Here is a 9,378-nt window from a genome sequence, read left to right on the forward strand (position 1 = left end):
ATTCGATGCGTTATATTCGCTTTTAATTCGCGATTGAATATTTTCATGATTTTTTGCTGTAAGGATTAGGCGAACTTAATAACAAAACTTGTAGTCTATAGAAATAAATAGTAGTAGGCGTGATTTTAGGATCGGTAGGTATACCGTTCGATTTTTTAGGGTTGACGATTGAAAAATTACAAGCGCAAGGGGTTCGATGTCCGCGCGATCGAAAAGTCTTCCGAATGGAACCGCAATGAAAAACGTCTGCGACTGGATCGCAAAGTAACTACCAGAAAGAATGATCGCACTGGTCAACACAGATTCTGTCTCAAAAATAGTCCGCGACTCTTCAGAAATTCAATTTCACAAGAAATAGCCAAATTTTTAGCTTCAAAAATTATTTCTGCGTGAATCGTGAAAGTCACGTGAATAATGTGCAACAGGAAAAATTCCCGTAGGATTTTATGTTTACTCGAGCTTCAGAATTAAATCGCTGAAAGACTAAGAATGATGAAAAATGGTTTGAAAAAAGAGAAAAGAAAATTGTAATATTATCGACCAGTGTTATCCTCGTGTGATTCGCTAAAGTGTGCATCGCGTATCAGAGCTTGCGAACTCGCTTGTCCTTCCTTCGTAATTTTTTCTCTTTTTCTCGTCTGACTTTGTCGTTTATATTCTTTTTTTAATCCCTATAAAAATGAATCCTTAACGGTGACACGTTAGAAAGTAAAAGGTAGAAAAATATATGCATACACCGCTTTTTACCGTTTCTCTGATCTCGTGCCGCGTGGGGATCCTCGTAAAAAGCGTTCCCTGTCGCTCGACGCCCGGCCACACGGTCTACACACATACAGAAAGCTCATCGAAACCGTGGTAAAAGGGAGGATGCGAATTTAAAATCTCTACAAACGCCTCTCTATTAATCTACGCTTTTCTCCTCTTCTTTTATAGTTCGTCGAATCTACCGCACGCTTTGTCATCGCTCCGCAATGCACTGAAACCGTCATTCTAACACGAATCGCACCTGGTTACCCGATTATGATGGATCTGCTTTACATTTGTACTCTGTGTCGCAGGCTGGGCCTGTTAACTGAACTGTTTCACATTCTACAGTCTTGATATTATAGCAATTTGTAACAAACAAGGTTTATTTTGCCGTCTGAACGCAGTGCAATTGAAAATTTAATACATTGCAATTTTAGTTTCAGTATAGAAAGACTTCTGGTAAAAGCTGCGTTTTCACCAAAGTTCGCAAGTTAAAGTAGAAAAATTACTTGGCATGTAAAGTATATACGTACATAATTGCGAAGTAACGATCGGAGCGATCCACGGTTCCCCTGATCCACCAGAACGGATAACAAGATGTCGATCGTGAAACAACACGGCACAGATTCCTCCCAATAGACAGCACCACATTTTCTCCGCGATTCTCAGGTAATATAATGTCTACGCGACTACAATACGTTCGAATAAAAAAGTTCCTTCGCCGATCAGTCCTTCCGTACACTGACCTATCCCCAACGCTCATAAATCAACCCCTCGTATCAGCGCTCGGAAAGCACGCTCACTTGAATGACAACAGTCCCCTGTTAGTAAACGCAGGCTGGGAGTCCCTTCGACTCTCCTCGAGCTTCTACGACTTTACTCGGCTCCCCCATTCCTTTACTGTAGTGCTCGGATTTACTTACTTGTGACGGCCGAGTTTCGAAGGCTACGCCCCCTTGACCCGGCCGCGCGTCGCGCTCCCCGTGGCGGTCCTAGTTCGGAGCTCCTCAGGCGCGTTCTAGGGCCGCCACGGGGAGCGAGACGCGCGGCCGAGTCGAGGGGGCGTAGCCTTCGAAACTCGGCCGTCGCGAGGAAGTAAATCCGAGCGCTGCTTTACTGCGTTTCAAACGCGAATTGCTTCGGTCGCCAAGTAGGGGAAAGGCTCTGAGAAACGATCCGGGATTCCCCTCGGCTTTCCTCGGTCTCTTCTGGCCCCCTTGGCTCCCTTCTACCTTTACTCAGCCTTTCGTGAGTTCCTCGAGTCCCCTCGGCTTCCCTCGGCTTCCCCACTACTCCACGCGAGTCAGTATGTTTTAGTCAGACCTCCAGCATGGGTCTACTAACCGAGGACTACCGTATTCTGACCCACTTAATTACTCCGAGTCCAGAAGACGCAGATCACGAGCACGATTTCTCAGATTTCGTCTACCGCTTACTGTGAAAAGCGAGTATCCACGGAAATCAAATCGCATCATCGGCCAGCTACGTTTCTACCCCAACTTCGCGAGTCACCTCGCTTTCTTGTACATACTTCCTTTCTCGTACGACAACGCTGTTCGTTCTTTTTCTCTTTACCCGTTTTCTATAAAACGCCGTGAGTTCCTTTCGCAGCATCGACACAGGAAATTGGTCGTCGAACGATACGAGAGGCAGTCATTCGGTGAATCGTCTTGTCCCATCGTTAGGAAACATTCAGTTCGAATTGGAACGTACGCGTTCAAAGTCTAACGACACTTCAATAAAGAGAAACGTTGCGTTTATATCACGAAAGTACTCAAAGTGAACCTGTACTGAACAAAGATCATCGTCAGAGTCGCACCGATGAAATCCAGGAGAATTGTTAAAGCATTTAACCATTGACGTTCCGTAAATCGTTATTGTGGTAATTGAACAGCATTATTGTATTTGCAACTGCAGCGTTAATCGTGTCTAGAGTCCTACGTTTATTCGCGGTGATTCCTCAGAATTTCAACGATGCAACGCTGGCTATTTCGGTTCGACAATCTGTTTCGAACTCGATATTTCGTTTGTTCACTAAAGCTTCTCGCTTGCAAGACTCGGTATACTTATTTAGAGATTATACGCGTGTAAAATTCAAATACAAGTGAGACAGTCAGTGGAAAGTATACAAATGTGAACCCTACACACCGTGTGCGGTGAGAAAATCGCTTGAGCCTCTGTCGAACGCAGAAAACTAATTAAATCGTCGCTCATAAATGTGCCCATAATTATGACAGAGGTCTGAATCAAAATTTCAAATTTCATTTTAAAGAAATGATGATTTTAAACTAAATTAATTCAGTCATTTTTACGATATTGTCATAAATGAACCGTTAAATATAGTGTGTTTGTTATTCCAACGTTATATGTATATAATTTCATGGATTTCAAAGAGGATAGGAAGATTAAAAATATTCGAAAATACGGATGTATTGATAGAAATTTATACACGAAACATTATAGAAACTCCGGTAAGTCGACGATTTCATTCGATTTCGGGCTCGAGATTCGGCCGACGTTGTTAGTGCCGAAAAAGTTCGACTGGTTTTTTTTCAAAAAACAAAGAAAACCAGAGATTTGTGAGATGACTGCGACTCGCACGGTGTCATTAAACCGACAATCGAACGATAATTGTAATCGTCCTGATCTCCTCGCGGATACAAAGGCTACAAAAGTATCGCGAACGAAGAAATGCATCGATCGAAAGATTACAGAACGTATTTTTTTTTTTTGTTATCAAGCTTCGTAATTAAAGCGCGACCACGCTTAAAGAGTATAAAATGCAATTATTTTTCATCTTTTTTTTGTTTTATTCTCATCGTGTATACGTGTACATGCATATGTGTGAGTGTGAGTGTGAGTGTGTGTTGCTCTTTGTATTCTTTCTTCTTCCTTCCTCTTCTTTGTTTGTTTCTTTCTATATATTTTTTTTTTGTATCTCTCCCTTTTCATCACCATGGAAGTATAGATTAACTTTTTACATTCGTCGCTCGTCAACGGTGGTATTACCAAAATACTACGTAAATATATACGAAGATACGATTAAAAACGATCGGTTATTCATGCGTAATTATTCCTTACGATATAAAACGTTCTTTGAAAAAGGAAAGAAAAATATTCAGCAATCTTATCACCCCGTGTGTAGGTAGATGCTCTAGCGCGGCGTTCACCATTCCCAGACAGAAGAGAGAGTTCAATGCCACTGACTTTTGTACGATCCCAAGTGTCGCGACGTGACGAGACGCCGAAGCATTTATCAGTGAAACCGACCAGGCTTTTCCCTTTTTCAACAAACATATTGAAAAATCGGCAAACGGGAAGCTGAAACACTTTCTTTCGCAGATCTCGATCTTTCGCAATCTCACCGAGAACATTTCTTACACCTATACCAATCACGAGTTTGAAACAAAAAGAATTTTTCACCATCAGTCTCGTGCCTGTAGAACGCATTCACAGACCGTGAATTTGTAAAAAGAATCACAGAATCGCATCGCCTCTATAAAAAAAAAAAACAAAATTAAAAAGAAACATATGGATTAAGAAATCCGGACCACGATAATTTTACCAGCGGTGTGCAATGTGCGAAAAAAAATTCCGTCGTCGCTGAACTACCTGCAAAAACATCCCCAATGAAAAATCAATTTTTTCAGCAAAATTATAAAGGAAGATTCAGGGAAAAAATCTATGAAAAGAAAATGCTCGGAGAAGAAGTGTCGCCGGAAGTCTCGTTTCGAATAAATGCCTCGGTTTTTCCGCGTTTCCGCGAGATTGGTTTTCTGGTGAAAAATCGAGTTGGGAAACGCAACGACCGACCTCGGGAAAATGGCACAGTGATTTCCCCGCGAGTCCTGTAGTTGGTTGAGCATATGTGTTATTCGGAAATAGCGGTGCGGCGTGATGGCGATTTTCTGCTGCCGTTTCTTCTCCTGAATTTACCTGAGACAGCGCAGCCATTTCGGTAGCAGAGCTGCGCACCTCAAATACTCTCAAATGGAACCGCTACTGTCACCGGGAAAGACCATCATGTTTTCAGCACCATAAGATGGGGTCGGTGAGCTCCTCGCATCCAAAGAAGCTCTGCTCGCCGAGCTAAAGCTACTCGAACTTAGATCCTCGTAACTGGCAACCGATTGGCTGCCACCTGCAACAAACAAACAGAATCGACGTCCTTTACCGATCCCACGGATTTCGACCGATCTTACGGTATTTTCGTGTTGTTTGCAATAAAGATATTCACATGAGCCACTTAACATGATCGTGTTAAGCATTCTCCTGTCAGCGAACCTTCACCGGCAATTACTTTCTCTGAAATAACCAAGAACAAAACGTTATCGAACCTAGCGAGACTCTCGCGATCCTAACCGGTGTACAGGGTGTATAGAAAGTAATGGTCATCCGTTCTAGGGGTGAATCTATACCTCTGGATCGGTGGACATTTGTAAAGCGACTCCTAGACGATCAATATTATCGTTAATATATTGTACAATATGTTAAAGAAAGAGCGAAACTAGGAAATATGGTATTAGGACAAGTGTGGGACATAGGTGAAAGATTGTTTAGGGATGAATTTAGGAAAAGAATGATTCTATTTGACGTTCTAGTAGGAGGGATAATGATGTATGGGGCACAAATATTTGGGTGGAAGTGAAGGGAGGAACTGGAGAGGGTACAAACAAAATACATCAAATGGTGCCTGAAACTGGACAGAAGGGGGAAACCATGAGAGGGGGAAACAATGAGAGAGAAGATACGAATCAGAGCAGCAGAGAAAGCATTAAGATTTGAGGAAAGAGTGGAAAGATCGGAAGGAAGAGTTCTGGTGAAAGAATGCCTGAGGGAAAGAGAAAAGATGTGGGAGATAACAAGAAACAGCAAGAGAGGACGGAGTACCTAAATGACAAGGGATACAGTCAAGCGGGAATAGAAAAAAAAGAAAGGAAGGAAAAGAAACTATGGCAATTATCGAGACCCTGAAGGAGAAGGATAGACAAGTGCAGGGACAGTGGCAATATAATAAAATAATGGCATCTAAGTTCTGTGATAGATATAAATATATATATGAAGCTAGGGTACCAAAGTATCTAGAGGAGAAAGGAGAAGGAAACAGTCAGAGCCTAATGGCGAGAGCAAGATGTGGAAATATGGAAGAAGGGAATAAATACTGGAGAAAGGAGGAAGAGAGTATGTGCGGGATATGTGAGAGACACCCGGGGAGACTAAAACACCTGACAGAAGACTGTGGAGGGTTGGAAAGAATTAACATACGTATAGAAAAGATAGTACACAGGAGAAAAGAGTGGGAGAAACAGTAGAATGGCTTAGGAGTATAGAGAAAAAAAGGAAAGAAATAATCAAAAGAAGTGAGAGAGAGAGGCAAAATTAGTGGAGGGACAGTTAGATAGATCAATATACATAGACAGTAAGACATTTTATGTGGCATGGGATATGGATGGATGAATAGAGGGATGAATGACTTAGAGATCTGTAATCCAAGTTCAATTTCTTAGCCGCGAGGCTGAAATAAATGAATACTACTACAACAACTATTGCACAATAATTGATATTGTACAATAATATTGATCGTCTGTAAATCAAATTGAAAGATTGCGCAATATATTGAGTCAATCAAAAAGAGTTTGATTTTTATTGTACAATCTCGTAAATATTGCTTCGTCTGTGGGTAATACTGCGCAATATTGGCTCAGTTCTATCTTCACAGTAGCAAAGTGAACATTGAATTTTCAAGTATGGCTACGAAGGAAAAAGAGAAAGAAAGAAAATTCATTTTATCAAAAGTTCATTGAATAATGTACCATCTAGTCGCAGAAAGTTTCGAAAATCAGTTGGCTCACATATTCTTAGATCACTTAACAAATTTTCATGAGTGTACTCTTCTTTTTTTAAACCATTCCTGCATCCACCTGCGCTTCTTTTTCTCCTTCTTTTTTAATGCAATGGCCACACAACTTGCTTTCGTTTTATTCCACATGTTAACTGCAGTGTCATCAGTCGTGCACTAACTTATTGGGCAATAATATTGTCTCGTGTGGGTGAGCCAGCAATATTATTGTGCAATATATTGTGCCATATATTGACGATAATATTGATCGTCTAGGGGCCGCTTAAAGGAAACTTGCCGCAAAATTGTTTATAACAAAGAAAATTGTTGGTAAAGTTGTTTTTTACATCAACACCTTCCACTCATCCAGAAGAGAAGAAGTTTGAAAAAAGCCACATGTCGCAAACAAATAGTTATTGAGATATAAGTTGTTAAAGTTTTTGCCAAATCTGATTGTGTGGAGTTATACGTATAGACAAAAGCCTACTTGTATTGCAGTCCACCCGACCTTGTCGATGAGACAGAACATAATCGTGTGCGTGGCTCGAGACAAACGAAATTTAAAGGGACATTCGTCGCTATAGTCTGTCCCAGTTAAGAAGGGACTTGGATAACGACCGGTTTGCGTCGTTCGCTGCGCAGGTTCGCCCTGATTGGTAGAACTCCCAATGCACAACGAGCATGAGCCAATGAGGGGAGTTGGGAGGCTCGCAGCAAGGCGCTGCGATCAGTCGAGCTGCGCGAAACAAGTCCCTTCTTAACTGGGACAGACTTTAGGCCCGTACGAATCGGGCCTTATAAATCTCGTTATTGACGACGGAAGACAATACCAAAAGGAATTACTGTGACACTTTCCCCACTTCTCAACCTAAAGTCCTTCCGACACACCCTCGTCCAATTAACAAACTCAACATTTCCTCACCTAAATCCACCCTTAATCATTTACTAGAAACCGAGGTGACAATCGTAGTATTATTTTGACCGTGGCCGGAGTAATTTCTTCCCATTCGCTGTCACGATTTTGGAAAATGTATTGTTTTGTGCTTCACACTCATTAAGAGAGACGTATCCGCGCAAATGGCAGTGTCCTGTTGATTCGACGGAGGAACAGAAGATTCTGAAAAATTTGTAAGTACCTATACTTGACATTAGTATTTTGTAACCCAGGATTAATATTCTTATGTATAAAAATGGATATAAGGTACTCTTTCATATTTTGCTACTTCAAATTTATGATCCGAATGGGCAGGGAGACGATCACTTGGTATGGTCCTAGCGATGAATGTCTCTTTAAATTTCATTTGGCCTGAGGCACGCACATGATCATGTTTTGTCTCATCGGCACGGTCGTGTGGACTGTAGTAGTAGGCTTTTGTCTATACGTATAATTCTACACAATAAAAGGGTAAACTTTACTTTACCGGACTCGAAATTTGTGCCTTTCTCCTATAAATTATGGTGTATTTGGTATGTAAATCCAGTAGATTTGTACCCGGGCGACTGTAGATCGAAGGTCCGATCCTGTGGGATCAATGGTTCAGGAGTTATGCTTGCTCAAAGTTGAGCAATCTGCAGTGTTTTTGACAGGTAACGGCGCCGCCATATTGGTTTGTAGTGACGACCGCGAGCCGCTTACCGAGCAGAACCGCCGCACAGTGGGCAATTCGGACGAAATCGGCGACAAAATCAAAGAATTTTCGATAGAAATGAGATAGAGCGATGAAATTTTTTTACAATTGAAACTGAAACTTTGTAGAATATGGGAAAATAGGGAGATTATGGTACGAACGTTTTTTAACCTTGATAAAATTCGTTAAACTTGTACAATTTCAAGAAAATTGTGGTTTTTCAATACCACGCGCGGAATAAATTTTTTTTCGCCCACTGTGCGGCGATTCTGCTCGGTAAGCGGCTCGCGGTCGTCATTACAAACCAATATGGCGGCGCCGTTACCTGTCAAAAACACTGTAGATTGCTCAGCTTGAAGCAAGCGTAACTTCTGAACTATTGATCTTACAGGATCGGAACTTCGATCTGCAGTCGCCCTGGGTACAAATCTACTGGATTACATATCAAAACCTTATAATTTATAGGAGAAAGACACAAATTTTGAGTCCGGTAAAGTAAAGAGCAACCCAATCAAATTTTGCAAGAACTTAACAGCTTATATTTCAATAACTATTTGTTTGCGACATGTGGCTCCTTTCAAACTTTTTCTCTTCTGGATGAGTATTGATGTAAAAACAAACTTTAACAACAATTTTCTTTGTTATAAACAATTTTGGGGCTAGTTTCTCTTACAAATGTTCATCGATCCAGAGGTGTAGATTCACCTCTACGACGGATGACCATTACTTTTTATATACCCTGTATAGTAAAGTCGCGATTTGTTTCCCATCGCCGGTTCTGAGCAAGGAGGAAGATCGTGTAGGCACACTATTTTTTTATTACTACGTCGACCGCGCCGAAAGTACAAAGGATTCCGAACGTAGAAAAGGACAGCATGTAAACACGGATCGCGCTGTCTTTCCTTGCGCACGAAACTTTCATCGTCAATTAAACCACTAAATACAGTTAAAATTATATCGTGTTTTGTGTCATTTTAATCAGCCACAAATAAGTTTGTGAAAGTCCCATAAAACAATAATTTTTTTATGGCTCACACACCGATATACCCTACCCGAGATCAGAGTTGTGCTAATTCAATTACATTGTAATTTAATTGAATGAAGATCTGAATTATAAATTACAATATGACTGAATTACAATGTAATTCAATTACTTTGTAATTA

The 9,378-nt window shown here is 41.0% G+C and overlaps 1 long non-coding RNA gene across 1 annotated transcript; it reads right to left on the reverse strand.

The window, feature by feature from the left end:
• Nucleotides 1-2,224: 2,224 nt before the first annotated feature.
• Nucleotides 2,225-8,155, reverse strand: LOC143213301 (uncharacterized). Its single transcript, XR_013009940.1, has 2 exons — nucleotides 4,985-8,155; nucleotides 2,225-4,888 (listed from the first exon to the last, which is right to left on the reverse strand). It is a non-coding gene; the product is annotated as an uncharacterized LOC143213301 (long non-coding RNA).
• Between the last annotated feature and the right edge of the window lie 1,223 nt (nucleotides 8,156-9,378).

Source organism: Lasioglossum baleicum, chromosome 11, assembly GCF_051020765.1.
Source record: "Lasioglossum baleicum chromosome 11, iyLasBale1, whole genome shotgun sequence".
In the NCBI taxonomy this organism is placed as follows: Eukaryota; Metazoa; Arthropoda; class Insecta; order Hymenoptera; family Halictidae; genus Lasioglossum; species Lasioglossum baleicum.